This window comes from Lucilia sericata, unplaced genomic scaffold, assembly GCF_015586225.1.
Source record: "Lucilia sericata isolate MDLA Ls3-8-SP2 unplaced genomic scaffold, ASM1558622v1 Contig000865F_arrow, whole genome shotgun sequence".
Lineage (NCBI taxonomy): Eukaryota > Metazoa > Arthropoda > Insecta > Diptera > Calliphoridae > Lucilia > Lucilia sericata.
In genome coordinates, this window is record NW_023994856.1 from 80,250 (window position 1) to 100,314 (window position 20,065).

A 20,065-nucleotide genomic window follows, 5' to 3' on the forward strand; every position below is an offset into this window, starting at 1 on the left:
TTATACAGGTGATGTGAAAAGATATGGTTGCTATACAATAATAAATTTTCTTGTATATTTATTGTTAATTAACTTAAATAAAATACATAACTAAATATACCTCTAGTAACAAAGAGAAAAACTGCGTGCTTAATTATAAATATTTATATGAAAACTGTTTTAAGATACTAAATGATATTGTGTGTACGCGTATAAGTCTACGACACAATGTAGTAGTTTTTAGTTTGAAAAGAAATCTACTTTATATATAACCCAGTGAAACGTTTTGAAAGCTTAATTGGTTAGGAGATTGTAGGAAATTTTCAGCTGAGTGATATGCAAAGAGATCGCTTATGACCTTTCGCACGTACATAGTCTAGTTTATATTCCAGTCAAGTATAGTATAGTCTAGTCTAGTCTACAGTCTTGTCTTGTACTTAGTTCTGTCAATAGTCTAGTCTATAGTCTAATCTATAGTCTAATCTATAGTCTATAGTCTAATCTATAGTCTAGTCTATAGTCTAGTCTATAGTCTAGTCTATAGTCTAGTCTATAGTCTAGTCTATAGTCTAGTCTATAGTCTAGTCTATAGTCTAGTCTATAGTCTAGTCTATAGTCTAGTCTATAGTCTAGTCTATAGTCTAGTCTATAGTCTAGTCTATAGTCTAGTCTATAGTCTAGTCTATAGTCTAGTCTATAGTCTAGTCTAGTCTAGTCTAGTCTATAGTCTAGTCTATAGTCTAGTCTATAGTCTAGTCTATAGTCTAGTCTATAGTCTAGTCTATAGTCTAGTCTATAGTCTAGTCTATAGTCTAGTCTATAGTCTAGTCTATAGTCTAGTCTAGTCTAGTCTATAGTCTAGTCTATAGTCTAGTCTATAGTCTAGTCTATAGTCTAGTCTATAGTCTAGTCTATAGTCTAGTCTATAGTCTAGTCTATAGTCTAGTCTATAGTCTAGTCTGTAGTCTAGTCTATAGTCTAGTCCATAGTCTAGTCTATAGTCTAGTCTATAGTCTAGTCTATAGTCTAGTCTATAGTCTAGTCTATAGTCTAGTCTATAGTCTAGTCTGTAGTCTAGTCTATAGTCTAGTCCATAGTCTAGTCTATAGTCTAGTCTATAGTCTAGTCTATAGTCTATAGTCTAGTCTATAGTCGAGTCTATAGTCTAGTCTATAGTCGAGTCTATAGTCTAGTCTATAGTCTAGTCTATAGTCTAGTCTATAGTCTAGTCTATAGTCTAGTCTATAGTCTAGTCTATAGTCTAGTCTATAGTCTAGTCTATAGTCTAGTCTATAGTCTAGTCTATAGTCTAGTCTATAGTCTAGTCTATAGTCTAGTCTATAGTCTAGTCTATAGTCTAGTCTATAGTCTAGTCTATAGTCTAGTCTATAGTCTAGTCTATAGTCTAGTCTATAGTCTAGTCTATAGTCTAGTCTATAGTCTAGTCTATAGTCTAGTCTATAGTCTAGTCTATAGTCTAGTCTGTAGTCTAGTCTATAGTCTAGTCCATAGTCTAGTCTATAGTCTAGTCTATAGTCTAGTCTATAGTCTAGTCTATAGTCTAGTCTATAGTCTAGTCTATAGTCTAGTCTGTAGTCTAGTCTATAGTCTAGTCCATAGTCTAGTCTATAGTCTAGTCTATAGTCTAGTCTATAGTCTAGTCTATAGTCTATAGTCTAGTCTATAGTCTAGTCTATAGTCGAGTCTATAGTCTAGTCTATAGTCTAGTCTATAGTCTAGTCTATAGTCTAGTCTATAGTCTAGTCTATAGTCTAGTCTATAGTCTAGTCTATAGTCTAGTCTATAGTCTAGTCTATAGTCTAGTCTATAGTCTAGTCTATAGTCTAGTCTATAGTCTAGTCTATAGTCTAGTCTATAGTCTAGTCTATAGTCTAGTCTATAGTCTAGTCTATAGTCTAGTCTATAGTCTAGTCTTCTAGTCTATAGTCTAGTCTATAGTCTAGTCTATAGTCTAGTCTATAGTCTAGTCTATAGTCTATAGTCTAGTCTATAGTCTAGTCTATAGTCTAGTCTATAGTCTAGTCTATAGTCTAGTCTATAGTCTAGTCTATATCTAGTCTATAGTCTAGTCTATAGTCTAGTCTATAGTCTAGCTATAGTCTAGTCTATAGTCTAGTCTATAGTCTAGTCTATAGTCTAGTCTATAGTCTAGTCTATAGTCTAGTCTATAGTCTAGTCTATAGTCTAGTCTATAGTCTAGTCTATAGTCTAGTCTATAGTCTAGTCTATAGTCTAGTCTATAGTCTAGTCTATAGTCTAGTCTATAGTCTAGTCTATAGTCTAGTCTATTAGTCTATAGTCTAGTCTATAGTCTAGTCTATAGTCTAGTCTATAGTCTAGTCTATAGTCTAGTCTATAGTCTAGTCTATAGTCTAGTCTATAGTCTAGTCTATAGTCTAGTCTATAGTCTAGTCTATAGTCTAGTCTAGTCTAGTCTAGTCTAGTCTATAGTCTAGTCTATAGTCTAGTCTATAGTCTAGTCTATAGTCTAGTCTATAGTCTAGTCTATAGTCTAGTCTATAGTCTATTCTATAGTCTAGTCTATAGTCTAGTCTATAGTCTAGTCTATAGTCTAGTCTATAGTCTAGTCTATAGTCTAGTCGATAGTCTTGTCTATAGTCTAGTCTATAGTCTGGTCTATAGTCTAGTCTATAGTCTGGTCTATAGTCTATATTCTAGGCTATAGTTAGTCTATAGTCTAGTATATAGTCTAGCCTATAGTCTAGTCTAGTCTAGTCTACAGTCAAGTCCATTGTCTAGTCTATAGTCTATATTCCAGGTTATAGTCTATATATTCTAGGCTGTAGTTATTCTATGTTCTAGTATATAGTTTAGCCTATAGTCTAGTCTACAGTCTAGTCTATAGTCTAGTATATAGTCTATATTCTAGGCTATAGTTAGTCTATAGTCTAGTATATAGTCTAGCCTATAGTCTAGTCTATAGTTTAGTCTGTAGTATTGTATATAGTCCAGTCTATATTTGTTTATTCTTTTCGATCTAATCTATTGTGAATTTAAAATTTTTCTCAAATTTGATATTTTTAATATCATACCAAAACATTTTGCTGGGTTATTCGTTTGTAGTATTATTTAATATAAATTTGTTGCTGTAGTTGCTGTTACTAGTGTTTTTTGGCTTGTTTAACATTTCTGAAAACAACATGTGCTTAATTTTATTTATTTATATATTTTTATTTTTTTAATTTTTCTTGTAATAATTTTTCTGTCTGTCTCATAAATTGGCATTAAACAATCTAAATTTAGTGTGAAATATATTATTTAATAATTTTTAAAAATATCAGCAGTATGTTCTTTTTTATAACACATATTATACATTTAAATAAATTTATTAGTTGTAGTTCAAATATTGAACTGAAATAGAATCAATTTTAAAAGATTTTTCCTTCATATATAAAGGAATTTTAAATTAAATGTTAGTTTTGTGCAAATTATCTATAGAAAAAGAGTTCAAAGTCAAAGTGTTAGAGAAAAGTGTATTTTCAAAAGATACAAGAGATTTCTATAAATACAAGATATAAGGAATATCGTAACTCTCTACAAGAATAGAAACTCTTACTTTTTGACAATTTATGATTCTATATCACGGATATGTTATGACTAACATTGAAAATATCTCTCAATTACTTAAGTGTTGTTTTACGTGCATTTTTTGTAGAGAGAAGGAGACTGATACAAGACTGTCCTGCTCTAATGATTATTATGAAGGGGATCCATTACTCTTATTTATACTTTCAAAGACTTCTGAATGATATTTGATCCCATTAAAGTATTTTTATTTGTGTTTTGATTTAAAAAATATTTTAAAAAATTGCAAATATTTTAAAATACTTTAAATATTTATATAACCATAGAATACTTAATTTAATTTTAATTTATTAACCTCCACAAAGTACTTTTTTAAACAATTTTGCTTTTAAAAGTATTTTAAATTAAATCTTAAAATTTGTTTATAATAAAATTATAAATCTTTTTTTCAAAAATATTTTAATTAATATTGAAAACAATAAAAAAAATATATTAAACAAAACATAAAACCCACAAACAATTTAAAAAAAAAAAAAAAAAAAAACTAAAAATAAATGCAGCAAACAAATTAAAATTTTTGCTAAGTAATCTTGGCAAATATTTAAAAAACTAAACAAAATCCTAAAACAAATCCAAAATAATCTTATTTATACTTATTATAATGTATAAAACTAAATTTCTATAATTTGCTTAAAAACCAAACAACAAAGTTGCAAGGAAATTGAAAATTTTGCCAAAATCAAACATTGAATTGTACATGGTCCAGTAGAAGTTTATAGAGCAAAAATAAACTAAACACACCCTTAAACTAAAAATATATTTTTTCAAATTTTCAAATAAATTTTATACAATTTTCGTAAAAATTTATAAACAAAAACCGCAATATGAGTACGATAAATTTCAGAAAAAACAAGCAAACAAAAATTTTAACGGAAAATATGAACTAAAATTATTTTAAACAAATTTGTTTTGAAAAATTATAGAAATTCAAAATTTATATTTTTAAATCTGTTAGTGAACAACAACAAAAAAAACTTAAAATGTGAACTGTGTGTGTCTCTAAATATACCCATTTATTTATTATTTATTTTAATATATATTTTTTTTTTTTTGCTAAAACTGAAATGAGTTATGATGCAAGAGAAATTTGTCGAATTCTTTTTTTCCTATGTGATATTTTTTTTGAAATATTACTATAAAGCTTTCTTCTCTTTTAAAATAAACAAATTGCCTTTAAAAATGTTTATGTCCCACAAATGGGTCAAGTACGGAGTAAAAACGAGAGGAAATGGATGGCTGGAAATGTCATTCAACCTTGAATTCTTTGTTTTGTTTTGGAGACTGATGAACTAAATGACATTTTGACAGGTGTTTGGAAATTCAAATAGTCCTTTGAACCGGGGTGTCGTGAACTTGAAATAGTTTAATGAACCGGAAGGTAAAAAATAAATAAATGTTTTGGATATAGAGAGATTTTGAGATCTACAACAAACTTAACTAGAACTGAACCAGAACTAAAGTAGAACAGGACTAGAAATGAACTAGAATTGAATTAAAACAGAATTAGAATTGAACTAGAACTGAACTAGAACTGAACTAGAACTGAACTAGAAGTGAACTAGAACTGAACTAGAACTGAACTAGATCTGAACTAGAACTGAACTAGAACTAGAACTGAACTAGATCTGAACTAGAACTGAACTAGAACTAGAACTGAACTAGAACTGAACTAGAACTGAACTAGAACTGAACTAGAACTGAACTAGAACTGAACTAGAACTGAACTAGAACTGAACTAGAACTGAACTAGAACTGAACTAGAACTCAACTAGAACTACTGAACTAGAACTGAACTAGAACTGAACTAGAACTGAACTAGAACTGAACTAGAACTCAACAAGAACTGAACTAGAACTGAACTAGAACTGAACTAGAACTGAACTAGAACTGAACTAGAACTGAACTAGAACTGAACAAGAACTGAACAAGAACTGAACTAGAACTGAACTAGAACTGAACTAGAACTGAACTAGAACTGAACTAGAACTGAACTAGAACTTAACTAGAACTGAACTAGAACTGAACTAGAACTGAACTAGAACTGAACAAGAACTGAACTAGAAGTGAACTAGAAGTGAACTAGAACTGAACTAGAACTGAAGTAGAACTGAACTAGAACTGAACTGGAACTAAACTAGAACTGAACTAGAACTAAACTAGAACTGAACTAGAACTGAGCTAAAACTGAACTAGAACTGAATTAGAACTGAACTAGAACTGAACTAGAGCTAAACTAGAACTGAACTAGAACTCAACTAGAACTGAACAAGATCTGAACTAGAACTGAACTAGAACTGGAACTGAACTAGAACTGAACTAGAACTGAACTAGAACTGAACTAGAACTGAACTAGAACTGAACTAGAACTGAACTAGAACTGAACTAGAACTGAACTAGAACTGAACTAGAACTGAACTAGAACTGAACTAGAACTGAACTAGAACTGAACTAGAACTGAACTAGAACTGAACTAGAACTGAACTAGAACTGAACTAGAACTGAACTAGAACTGAACTAGAACTGAACTAGAACTGAACTAGAACTGAACTAGAACTGAACTAGAACTGAACTAGAACTAGAACTGAACTAGAACTAGAACTGAACTAGAACTGAACTAGAACTGAACTAGAACTGAACTAGAACTGAACTAGAACTGAACTAGAACTGAACTAGAACAGAACTAGAACTGAACTAGAACTGAACTAGAACTGAACTAGAACTGAACTAGAAACTGAACTAGAACTGAACTAGAACTGAACTAGAACTGAACTAGAACTGAACTAGAACTGAACTAGAACTGAACTAGAACTGAACTAGAACTGAACTAGAACTAGAACTGAACTAGAACTGAACTAGAACTGAACTAGAACTGAACTAGAACTGAACTAGAACTGAACTAGAACTGAACTAGAACTGAACTAGAACTGAACTAGAACTGAACTAGAACTGAACTAGAACTGAACTAGAACTGAACTAGAACTGAACTAGAACTGAACTAGAACTGAACTAGAACTGAACTAGAACTGAACTAGAACTGAACTAGAACTGAACTAGAACTTAACTAGAACTGAACTAGAACTGAACTAGAACTGAACAAGAACTGAACTAGAAGTGAACTAGAAGTGAACTAGAACTGAACTAGAACTGAAGTAGAACTGAACTAGAACTGAACTGGAACTAAACTAGAACTGAACTAGAACTAAACTAGAACTGAACTAGAACTGAGCTAAAACTGAACTAGAACTGAATTAGAACTGAACTAGAACTGAACTAGAGCTAAACTAGAACTGAACTAGAACTCAACTAGAACTGAACAAGATCTGAACTAGAACTGAACTAGAACTGAACTGGAACTGAACTAGAACTGAACTAGAACTGAACTAGAACTGAACTAGAACTGAACTAGAACTGAACTAGAACTGAACTAGAACTGAACTAGACTGAACTAGAACTGAACTAGAACTGAACTAGAACTGAACTAGAACTGAACTAGAACTGAACTAGAACTGAACTAGAACTAGAACTGAACTAGAACTGAACTAGAACTGAACTAGAACTGAACTAGAACTGAACTAGAACTGAACTAGAACTAGAACTGAACTAGAACTGAACTAGAACTGAACTAGAACTGAACTAGAACTGAACTAGAACTGAACTAGAACTGAACTAGAACTGAACTAGAACTGAACTAGAACTGAACTAGAACTGAACTAGAACTGAACTAGAACTGAACTAGAACTGAACTAGAACTGAACTAGAACTGAACTAGAACTGAACTAGAACTGAACTAGAACTGAACTAGAACTGAACTAGAACTGAACTAGAACTGAACTAGAACTGAACTAGAACTGAACTAGAACTGAACTAGAACTGAACTAGAACTGAACTAGACTGAACTAGAACTGAACTAGAACTGAACTAGAACTGAACTAGAACTGAACTAGAACTGAACTAGAACTGAACTAGAACTGAACTAGAACTGAACTAGAACTAACTAGAACTTGAACTAAACTAGAACTGAACTACAACTAGAACTAGAGTCAGACTATAGACTAATATATATAGATGTATCTCTAAAGAAGACACTTCTCTTTATTGAAATGTGCCCCACAGAAACAAACTTTTCTATACGAGACACTTTTCTATATTTTCTACATGCCTTTAAAGAAAAAATGTTTCTCTATAGAAACTAGAACTGAAATAGAACTTAACTAAAACTGATCTATAGTCCAGACTACACATTGATCTATAGTCAGACTATAAACTGATTTACAGTTAAGACTATAGACCGAACTAAAGTAAAGGACATTGACTGATCAGTCAATACAATTGAAGCCATAAACTGATCCATAATCAGGACTATAAACTGGTCTATAGTCAAGATTTTAGACTGATCTATAGTGATAGGTTCAGATCCATAGTCATAGATCCATTGTCAGTGCTAAAGACTAAATTTTAGTCAATGCTGTTGACTAACCCATAGTCATAATTATAGAATGATAAACAGATCTGTAATCATGATTATAGATATATAATCATAGATTCATCAAAAGACTATAGACAAGGTTAATAGTTAGAGCTATAGTTAAGGCCTAAGACTCATCTATAGTTAAGATTATGGACTGATCTATATTCCAAATATAGACTGATATACAGTCATGACTATAAACTTATCTATATTCCAGACTATAATATATAGACTAACTGATCTATAGTTATTCTAAGGTTATTGACTTATCTATACTACAAAATGATGTAGGTAAGACCATTTGCTTAATATTAAGATTGATCTATAACTTTCTGATCTTTAACTCAGAATTAATAAAAAACAACAAAAATATTCTTTTGAATTCCTTTATGGAATCAAGCGAGGAGAGAAGTGCTTTTAATTTCATACTTACAATCTTTTAAATTAATTTAGAAAGGAAACCATTTCTTACCTGAAATGAAAAGGAAATAAAATTAATTAATCAAAAACGTAACAATATTTTAATTAACATTATAATGATATAATAGAAAAATCTTGTGATTTAATTAAGAATTTGAAACGCTTAATGTCACACAAACATTTATGACAATCTTAATTTAGTTCATTTGCAGTTTTTATGGTAAAAACTAAAATTCTAAAAATTTTTTACTAATTTTATAGAGACAACTAATTTTTCATGACACTTAAAAAAATATTTTAAGAGTTTTAATCTTTAAAAATCTCAAGCTTTATAAATTATAATTTTTTAATACACATTCATTTTTTTAAGAACATATTTTTAGATTTTTTTCTCAAACCGCAAAAAATGAAATTCATTTTTAAAAAGGAAATAACAACAAAAAAAAAAAAAAAAAACAAATAAAATAATTTTTTATACAAAGGAATTTTTAAATTCTTAAAGATTTTAAAAATTATTATTCATTAAAAATATAATTGTCGTATTTTTTTAAAATAAGAAAAGACGGAAAAAGGAACCGCCAAACACACACCATAAACCAGATCCGGCATAAATAAATCAAAAACGTATAAAGTATAAATTTCATTATTCTTAATTAAATTGAAACAATGCAAACTAGTGCAGTTAATTTATTTAAACCGTGGAAAAGAGACACAAAAAAGTATGGTCATTAATTTTACTTAAAAATATTATTAACATAAAATTCATTATTTTTATTTAAAATTTTTACATAAATAAAGTACAAAAAGTATTATTATTATTATTGTTTAATAATAATTTTATTTAAATCCATTTGTATGCCGGAAATGATATTTCTTTCCTACTGGTTGTTCTTTATTTTTCAAATCTTATAACGGTTGTTATTTTTACAGTCACTTGTTTAAATGTTCAGCCATTTGCATTTGTTTTCTTTCAACAAGACAAGATTTAATAAACAATAGTATTTATTTATCTATTATTATTCTTTATTAATAATTAATTAATAATCAACTACATAAAAATACATACAAATAAACAAGTGACTGCAGACAATTGATAAATGTTTTATTTGCACAAAAATTAATACTTGAACATAGAAAAATTTGCATACAAATGTTTTCATAACAGGGGGTATGAGTTTTATGACAGAATTTTTAAAACAACTGCAATGTTGTAAAAATTTTAATTTAGATATAGGAAACAGTGTTAAATAAAATTATATGGACACTGATCTCACTATACTAAATAAGAATTGAACTAGAACTGAACTAGAACTGAACTAGAACTGAACTAGAACTGAACTAGAACTGAACTAGAACTGAACTAGAACTGAACTAGAACTGAACTAGAACTGAACTAGAACTGAACTAGAACTGAACTAGAACTGAACTAGAACTGAACTAGAACTGAACTAGAACTGAACTAGAACTGAACTAGAACTGAACTAGAACTGAACTAGAACTGAACTAGAACTGAACTAGAACGAACTAGAACTGAACTAGAACTGAACTAGAACTGAACTAGAACTGAACTAGAACTGAACTAGAACTGAACTAGAACTGAACTAGAACTGAACTAGAACTGAACTAGAACTGAACTAGAACTGAACTAGAACTGAACTAGAACTGAACTAGAACTGAACTAGAACTGAACTAGAACTGAACTAGAACTGAACTAGAACTGAACTAGAACTGAACTAGAACTGAACTAGAACTGAACTAGAACTGAACTAGAACTGAACTAGAACTGAACTAGAACTGAACTAGAACTGAACTAGAACTGAACTAGAACTAGAACTGAACTAGAACTGAATTAGAACTGAACTAGAACTGAACTAGAACTGAACTAGAACTGAACTAGAACTGAACTAGAACTGAACTAGAACTGAACTAGAACTGAACTAGAACTGAACTAGAACTGAACTGAACTAGAACTGAACTAGAACTGAACTAGAACTGAACTAGAACTGAACTAGAACTGAACTAGAACTGAACTAGAACTGAACTAGAACTGAACTAGAACTGAACTAGAACTGAACTAGAACTGAACTAGAACTGAACTAGAACTGAACTAGAACTGAACTAGAACTGAACAAGAACTGAACTAGAACTGAACTTGAACTGAACTTGAACTGAACTAAACTGAACTAAAACTGAACTAGAACTGAACTAGAACTGAACTAGAACTGAACTAGAACTGAACTAGAACTGAACTAGAACTGAACTAGAACTGAACTAGAACTGAACTAGAACTGAACTAGAACTGAACTAGAACTGAACTAGAACTGAACTAGAACTGAACTAGAACTGAACTAGAACTGAACTAGAACTGAACTAGAACTGAACTAGAACTGAACTAGAACTGAACTAGAACTGAACTAGAACTGAACTAGAACTGAACTAGAACTGAACTAGAACTGAACTAGAACTGAACTAGAACTGAACTAGAACTGAACTAGAACTGAACTAGAACTGAACTAGAACTGAACTAGAACTGAACTAGAACTGAACTAGAACTGAACTAGAACTGAACTAGAACTGAACTAGAACTGAACTAGAACTGAACTAGAACTGAACTAGAACTGAACTAGAACTGAACTAGAACTGAACTAGAACTGAACTAGAACTGAACTAGAACTGAACTAGAACTGAACTAGAACTGAACTAGAACTGAACTAGAACTGAACTAGAACTGAACTAGAACTTAACTAGAACTTAACTAGAACTTAACTAGAATTGAACTAGAATTGAACTAGAACTGAACTAGAACTGAACTAGAACTAGAACTGAACTAGAACTGAACTAGAACTGAACTAGAACTGAACTAGAGCTGAACTAGAACTGAACTAGAACTGAACTAGAACTGAACTAGAACTAAACTAGAACTGAACTAGAACTGAACTAGAACTGAACTAGAACTGAACTAGAACTGAACTAGAACTGAACTAGAACTGAACTAGAACTGAACTAGAACTGAACTAGAACTGAACTAGAACTGAACTAGAACTAAACTAGAACTGAACTAGAACTGAACTAGAACTGAACTAGAACTGAACTAGAACTGAACTAGAACTGAACTAGAACTGAACTAGAACTGAACTAGAACTGAACTAGAACTGAACTAGAACTGAACTAGAACTGAACTAGAACTGAACTAGAACTGAACTAGAACTGAACTAGAACTGAATTAGAACTGAACTAGAACCGAACTAGAACTGAACTAGAACTGAACTAGAACTGAACTAGAACTGAATTAGAACTGAATTAGAACTGAACTAGAACTGAACTGGAACTCAACTAGAACTGCCCGGAACTGAGCTAGTATGCCGTATACCTCAAAATTTTTTTATCTGCAAGATTACCTGAAAAAATAACAGGGTATTGCTGACGGAAAGTACTTTATTTTGAAGCTCCATGTTTTGCTGTTCACTATTATTTAATTTATTGACACTCAATTTTACAACACACTGTAGCGTATACTTAATATTAATGATTTTGTTAAACATTCAACATTATTTGGTTATTCTTGCAATATGTATTATTTTGGCTGCATTCACCTCAATTTGAGACTCAAATAAAATCTTGATAATTTTAGCTTTTTATAAATAAATGCGATTTTATTTTTTTTACATAAAAACCATAAAAAATTTAATGGTCTTTAAAACACACTTTATTTTATGTGGATTTTTTTCACTCGAATTGCCGGTTGCAAATTCTTGTATTTTTTGTTTGATAATTAATTTTGTTGATAATTGACACAATTTATAGAGAGAAAAATGTTTAAATCAAATAAATAACGAAGAAACGACTGCATGACTGCCAAAAATGAAATTGATTAATTTCAATATAAATATTTTTTTCTTCTTTTAGTTAAAGAAACCAAAAACCAATCGAACGTTCACAAGAATCAACCGTCTCATAAAATATGCTTCACGAAACTGAAACCCACAAAAAAAAGTTTAAACGAAAAAAAAAATTGATTGTGGTCATGGTGATTGAGATGGTGATGGATGTAGTGGTCATTAAACTTTAAGGAAGACTTAATGAATTATTAATTTATTATGACAATATGGACAAAAAATTAAAACAACAACAACAAAAACGATAAAACATATAAAATAAAGTAAAGTATCTTTAAGGGAAGTGTTATTTTTATTAATTTTATTTACAATTATTTTAATTTTTGTAAAATTATTTACTTTTTTAAATACATTTAATGTACTGCTATTAAATTATTAAGAGGCGCCTTCTCTGCCATAAAATTTGACACACCTTGTCAAATAAAAATATTAAAAATAAAATTTTTTTTTGTTTTAACCATATTGGTTGTTGTTTGGAAATCTATAAAATAATAATAAAATTTTGTGTTTGCATATTTAACATTGCAATTGAATTTTAAATTTTAAATTTAATTCATTTTGTTGTATGAATCTTAACGACGACAACAAACAATTTATTAACAATTTTTTGATGGCTTGTTAAAGTGTCTGCTGGGAATATGTAATGAGCTTTTCATATGATTCTATAACCCAGCAAAATATTTAATCGCAGAAATATATTGTTCACCTCTCTCCGCAACTTTTTAATATGGATATTAATCTACAAATAGGAACATTAGTTTAGAATTAGATCTGAACAAGAAATGAACTAGAACACAACTAGAACATAACTAGAACAGAACTAGAACAGAACTAGAACAGAACTAGAACAGAACTAGAACAGAACTAGAACAGAACTAGAACAGAACTAGAACAGAACTAGAACAGAACTAGAACAGAACTAGAACAGAACTAGAACAGAACTAGAACAGAACTAGAACAGAACTAGAACAGAACTAGAACAGAACTAGAACAGAACTAGAACAGAACTAGAACAGAACTAGAACAGAACTAGAACAGAACTAGAACAGAACTAGAACAGAACTAGAACAGAACTAGAACAGAACTAGAACAGAACAGAACTAGAACAGAACTAGAACAGAACTAGAACAGAACTAGAACAGAACTAGAAGCTAGAACTAGAACAGAACTAGAACAGACTAGAACTAGACAGAACTAGAACAGAACTAGAACAGAACTAGAACAGAACTAGAACAGAACTAGAACAGAACTAGAACAGAACTAGAAAGAACTAGAACATGAACTAGAACAGAACTAGAACTAGAACTAACTAGAACATGAACTAGAACTGAACTAGAACTGAACTAGAACTAGAACTAGAACAGAACTAGAACAGAACTAGAACTGAACTAGAACTGAACTAGAACTGAACTAAGAACTGAACTAGAACTGAACTAGAACTGAACTAGAACTGAACTAGAACTGAACTAGAACTGAACTAAACTGAACTAGAACTGAACTAGAACTGAACTAGAACTGAACTAGAACTGAACTAGAACTGAACTAGAACTGAACTAGAACTGAACTAGACTGAACTAGAACTGAACTAGAACTGAACTAGAACTGAACTAGAACTGAACTAGAACTGAACTAGAACTGAACTAGAACTGAACTAGATCTGAACTAGAACTGAACTAGAACTGAACTAGAACTGAACTAGAACTGAACTAGAACTGAACTAGAACTGAACTGGAACTGAACTAGAACTGAACTAGAACTGAGCTAGAACTGAACTAGAACTGAACTAGAACTGAACTAGAACTGAACTAGAACTGAACTAGAACTGAACTAGAACTGAACTAGAACTGAACTAGAACTGAACTAGAACTGAACTAGAACTGAACTAGAACTGAACTAGAACTGAACTAGAACTGAACTAGAACTGAACTAAAACTGAACTAGAACTGAACTAGAACTGAACTAGGACTGAACTATAATATAACTAGAACTGAATGGTCTAGTTATATTAACGAAACGTCCTATTATTGACTATAGTCAGGACTACAGACTATAGTTAGGACTTTAGGCTAAAGTCAGGATTATAAACTATAGTCAGGTCTAAATATAATCAGAACTGACCTGATAATAACATAGACTAAACTTTAGTAGTGACGGTAATCTTGACTTTTGTCAGGACTTATCGTTTATTATAGGCGTACTTTCGGCAATATAGAATATAAGCATAAAGGGATAAATTCAATTTGTTCTAGTTAAAATCACTTTCACTTAATATTTTTTGGAATCTTTTTTTTGTAAATTACTTTGAAGTTTTTCTTGTTGTTTTACATACACCTTTTATTTGGCGAATTCATTAACATAAACCTCAAACTGCAAGTGTTGAGATTCCTTTTATCACAACTATAATTTCCCTTTTAATTTCACATATTTTTCTTATCTTCCGCCAAATATTTAAATGAAAAGTGTTGAATGATTTCTACTGTCAGCAAGACTTTTAACAAAGATTTATAAAGAAAGCAGAATAAAAAAATCCTCAAAATTCTAAACATTTTAAATATTTACACTTAATAAAAGCAACAACAAATAAACACAAAAACTTAAATAAAACAACCCACCTTAAAACGCTCGTATTTCGTTCAAATAAAAATCGATAAATTTCAAAACACAAAAATTCCAATAGAATACTTTTTAACACTTTATAAAAAGTATTTAAAAAAAAAAAAAGTTTGGCACTTTTTTTAATTTTTTTAAATTTTCATTATTTTTATAAGTTTTAAATATTTCAAACACAACCTTTGGTTTTAAATGTTAAAATTAATTTAATTTATAGTTTTATTATTTTTTTAAATAAATAATTTCCTTTTTTAAATTATAGAATTTCATAAACATTTTTGATAAACGTGCATTAATTATGCAATTTATTTTTTTAAATTATTTTTAAGCAAATAATTTTTCTTAGTATTTTATAATAATATTTATGTATTTAAGTATTTTTGCAAAAACAAAAATATTCGTTTAATATATTATTTTTTTGTAAATATATTTGTGTAACAAATAATTCATGTAACAAATTTTTAATGACACACTTCCGCCTTAAGTGACAACAAAAAACGACAAAAATTTTGTTTTACAAAATTTGTTTTCAAACAAACGGCAGACGACTTTACAATCTGTGTACGGCCGAAAAAAATAATATTGAAATTTATTTTCAAAATAATAAGAAAAACTTATAGTTTTCGTGTTTTAAATTTAATACAAAAAAAAATTATTTCAAATACTAAGCAACCGTCAAAATTTTGTATTGAAATTTGTATGCGAACCGTTTGTATGTCGCTGCCGCCGAGCTAGAGCGATAATCGAAATAAGACTGATCGACAAAATGTTTGCGAAATTCTTTGGCTGAATTTGTTTTAAATTGAGTTAAATTTTTTTCATACATATATATATTATTTTGGGGGAGCATAATAATCTCCCGATTTGTTTAGATCAACGTGCAGGCAAAAAAAAATATTTTTTTTGTTTAAACAAAATAAATAAAATTGAATTTGAAAAAAAGTATTGAGTGTTGCGTGGTGTTTAGTGTACCTTGTACCCCCTCATGGGGTTCTTTCGGTTAAATTTTTTTTCGTTTGTAGTTTCTCATTTGTTTTTTTATTTAGTTCTTCTAAACAACCGGCTAATAGAGGTGCCAAAAGGTGTTTAAGACGCCGGTTTGTTAGAAACAGAAAACATTTTATTTTAGCATTTTAATCAATTATTCTACTCAGTTCATATCAACTGTTTTAAGAGATGTATTTTTAGTATACAATTCTATACTGCAATTGATTTGAAAATTTAACGCAACTATGCTACCGGTTGGCTGAAGTAGCTATAGCCTACACTACTACACTAAAAGCTTTAATATATCTCTCGTTGGGTTCTTGCATAGACCTATAATGTAGAAAAGGATCTAAGTGTTAATAGCTATCTGAACAATGTATTGTCCATGGTAATGATTAAGCTGACGATTTGGCAAGGTTAGCTTTGAATCTTGACTCGAGGGAGGGTAAAACCACCTATTTGTCGTTCGGTGCGTTCTTGCATAGATCTATAATGTAGAAAGGGTCTAAGTGTTATTAGCTAATGTATTATTCAGTGTAATAATTAAGCTAACGATCTGGCAAGATTAGCTTCCAATCTTGACCCATAGATAGGTAAAACCACCTATTTGTCACTATTTAAGGTTGATCTTGTTTAATTCCGCAAAATGATCATTTAGTCCTGGACTATTAGAATGGATTAAACAATAAATAAGTCCTCGTGGCCATTACTTGATGCAAAAGCTCACAGGATACTTATTGCACTAGATAAATGTAGTGTACGGACTCTGCGAGGGCTGAAATCGGTATATTATTCTATTAGGGCTTTCGTCAGTAAGTGGGTTAACACCTCAACGGATTTATACGAGCATGTTGAAGAGCTAGATATAGTTAAGTACGTCATCAGCCACTGCCACTAGATCTTAAGACGAAATAGGTAGAGAGACTGATTGGAAACTTAGAAGAGAATTTTGATCACTTATCCTAATTGTCTTCTTTAGGAGCCTGAATCGATTTATATTCAGGAATCATATTGATTTCCTTGGGCCTGCGACTGTTTCCAGTCCTTTTCTGTTTTCCATTCTTAATTCTTCACTTTCTAAGATTGAAATAACAATGGACCTTAGTGGTAGTAGAGTTAAGCCTTTTTGATACATAACCCTTCCTAACCCAAACTAACCTACATCGTCAAACTTATGGGAAACGAAAGGAGAAGTTTTCTCAATGTGAGTAAGTTCATGGTTAGTTTGATAGTTTGATTCTCACTAGACACATCCGAGCAGTTCGGTCGGACCCAAAATCACTATTTAACCTACCCTAACCACCGACTGTCTAGAAGACTAGCTATTTTAACATATGCTTGCCCGTGAGGAAGTCAATCGTCACCCCATAGGTTACGAAGAGACAGACAAGTATTTTTTAAGTGTCCCCTTTCTCGCTTACAAAGGGGACACTAAAGTGACGATTATCTTCACCCTCGTTTACAAAGAGTACATCCGTGACGAAAGACGAATTAGAGTCAATCAGGTGGTTAGACATTAGTAGAAATCACTGACTTTTTCTTTGTCGAACTGCAGGGATAGAACTATACATAGGGAAAAACATATAATACACGACTGGTACCAAATTGACACCAAATTGTTCAATAACATCCGTTGTCAAGTATATACATACATATATATAACAACATGTAATGTTGACCACCCAACGTTGTCAAATCGAAATCTGTTCTTAATAGTGAGCCTACCACGTTTGTTAACTTTTAGACAACGGATGTGCATAAAATTTAGATTGCGACAACGAATTGTTGCAATCTTGACAACGTTGCGTGGTCAACATTACATGTTGTTGTTGTATGTATATATATCAAGTATATAAAGGATGTTATTGAAGAATTTGGTGTCAATTTGGTACCAGACGTGTATATTTTTTTCCCCTCTGTGTACTAGCACGACTACAATAACACAGACTTGGGGAATCTGACGAATACCGATAATGTGGTGCTATTAAAGAATTACATACATCCAGGATTATCAATTTCTTAATCTACTGATGATAATTTCTCCTAAAAGTTGATTTACTGATCAAGGTTCCCGCGTAAAGAAGTGCACAACCGATCTATTAGTTGACTAGGCTTATATCTTTATCATATGATGCTTTATAAGATACTTCTTTTAATGTCATTGAACTAAACAGTTTCGTAAAATGAAATACAACCCCTTCCATGATATCGAATATGATATTATAGTAGGGTGTTTTTAAAGTCGACTTTTTGTTCATGTCATTTATTGGCCTTTTCCCCTATCCCAAAGATAGCTATAATTTTTTTTCAATTTTGCTTAAGTCAATAATATGACGACTACTGAACGCTAGTGTTTTGCTCCTTTACACATTTGTTGGCAAATTTTTACAAAAACCCCCCACAAAAACAAAATCTCAAAATTGAGGGCCGGCTGGCTGACTACTGAGTTCATTTATTTCACTCGATCATTTTTTTTTGTTGTTCTTTCGCTAAGAGTTGCTAGCCGTGTGTACGAAAATAGATTCCTTGGTTTTCTAAATTTGTTTAGAACGTGCGTTCTGTTAAATCAAATATTCCGACAATTTTGTTCTCTTTTTTTTCTAGCTCTACTCATTAAAAGAATCATGTGTGTGAGATATTTTGTATATAAATTTTCTCAATTTTTTTTTTTTAATTTTTTTTTCAAATTTGTTTCTAATTCCTTAAACTGTTTAAAACACGAATAGTTGCAAAAAAAATAGAGAAAAAAATTTATAAACAATAAATACCCCCCTAAGAGAGGCGTGTGTGTATTTGCAATTTGAATTGTTTAATATTCCCATAAATTATGTATTAGAAACTGCAGTTTTGGCAAAAAATTAGCATTTGAATTTGAAAGTTTCGCTGGGTGTAGTTAATGTTTTTTTTAACAAAATTATTTATAATATTTTTTTAAACGACTTTATAAACAAATAAATTTTTAAAAAAATTATCATTTATTAATATTGATTTTGTTAAAAGTTTAAATAATTTTTTAAAATAGTGGAATTTTTTCAATTTAGATATTTGTGCAATTTCTTTAGCGGTTAATCACCTAATATGCAGCTGCGTGTGAAATTAATCAATTAGTAACACATAAAACCAAAAAAAATTAAAAATTAAGGAAAAAATTTAAAGCGAAATTTCTATCTGTATCGCATTACTAGTAAGTAGTTAAGTTAAATTGATAATTGTTCATTAATGAAGAAGACCCATAGGCAAGAAATAGGAGGACATAACTGAAGGATTTTTTTTTTACAAAAACTGCAATAGTCTAGTCAGTCTAGTCTATAATCTAGTCATAGTCTAGTTTATAATCTAGTCTATAGTCTAGTTTGTAGGCTAGTCTATGGTCTAGTCTATATTCTAGTCTATATTCTAGTCTAGTAGTCTAGTCTATAGTCTAGTCTATAGCTAGTCTATAGTCTAGTATAGTCTAGTCTATAGTCTAGTCTAGTCTAGTCTAGTAGTCTAGTCTATAGTCTAGTCTATAGTCTAGTCTATAGTCTAGTCTATAGTCTAGTCTATAGTCTAGTCTATAGTCTAGTCTATAGTCTAGTCTATAGTCTAGTCTATAGTCTAGTCTATAGTCTAGTCTATAGTCTAGTCTATAGTCTAGTCTATAGTCTAGTCTATAGTCTAGTCTATAGTCTAGTCTATAGTCTAGTCTATAGTCTAGTCCTATAGTCTAGTCTATAGTCTAGTCTATAGTCTAGTCTATAGTCTAGTCTATAGTCTAGTCTATAGTCTAGTCTATAGTCTAGTCTATAGTCTAGTCTATAGTCTAGTCTATAGTCTAGTCTATAGTCTAGTCTATAGTCTAGTCTATAGTCTAGTCTATAGTCTAGTCTATAGTCTAGTCTATAGTCTAGTCTATAGTCTAGTCTATAGTCTAGTCTATAGTCTAGTCTATAGTCTAGTCTAGTCTATAGTCTAGTCTATAGTCTAGTCTATATCTAGTCTATAGTCTAGTCTATAGTCTAGTCTATAGTCTAGTCTATAGTCTAGTCTAGCTAGTCTAGTCTATAGTCTAGTCTATAGTCTAGTCTATAGTCTAGTC

The 20,065-nt window shown here is 30.6% G+C and overlaps 1 protein-coding gene across 5 annotated transcripts in view; it reads right to left on the minus strand.

Annotated features, from left to right (window-relative positions):
* Window positions 1-20,065, minus strand: part of LOC119608658 (A disintegrin and metalloproteinase with thrombospondin motifs 9) — a 185,412-nt gene that overhangs the window by 70,242 nt on the left and 95,105 nt on the right. Inside the window, exon 1 of one of the 5 annotated variants that reach the window (XM_037963164.1) lies at window positions 15,003-15,277. The exons of the other annotated variants lie outside the window; for them this stretch is intronic. The gene's annotated coding sequence lies outside the window, so the exon portion shown is untranslated. Of the gene's footprint in view, window positions 1-15,002; window positions 15,278-20,065 lie in introns of those variants that run through there. 5 annotated transcript variants of the gene reach the window in all.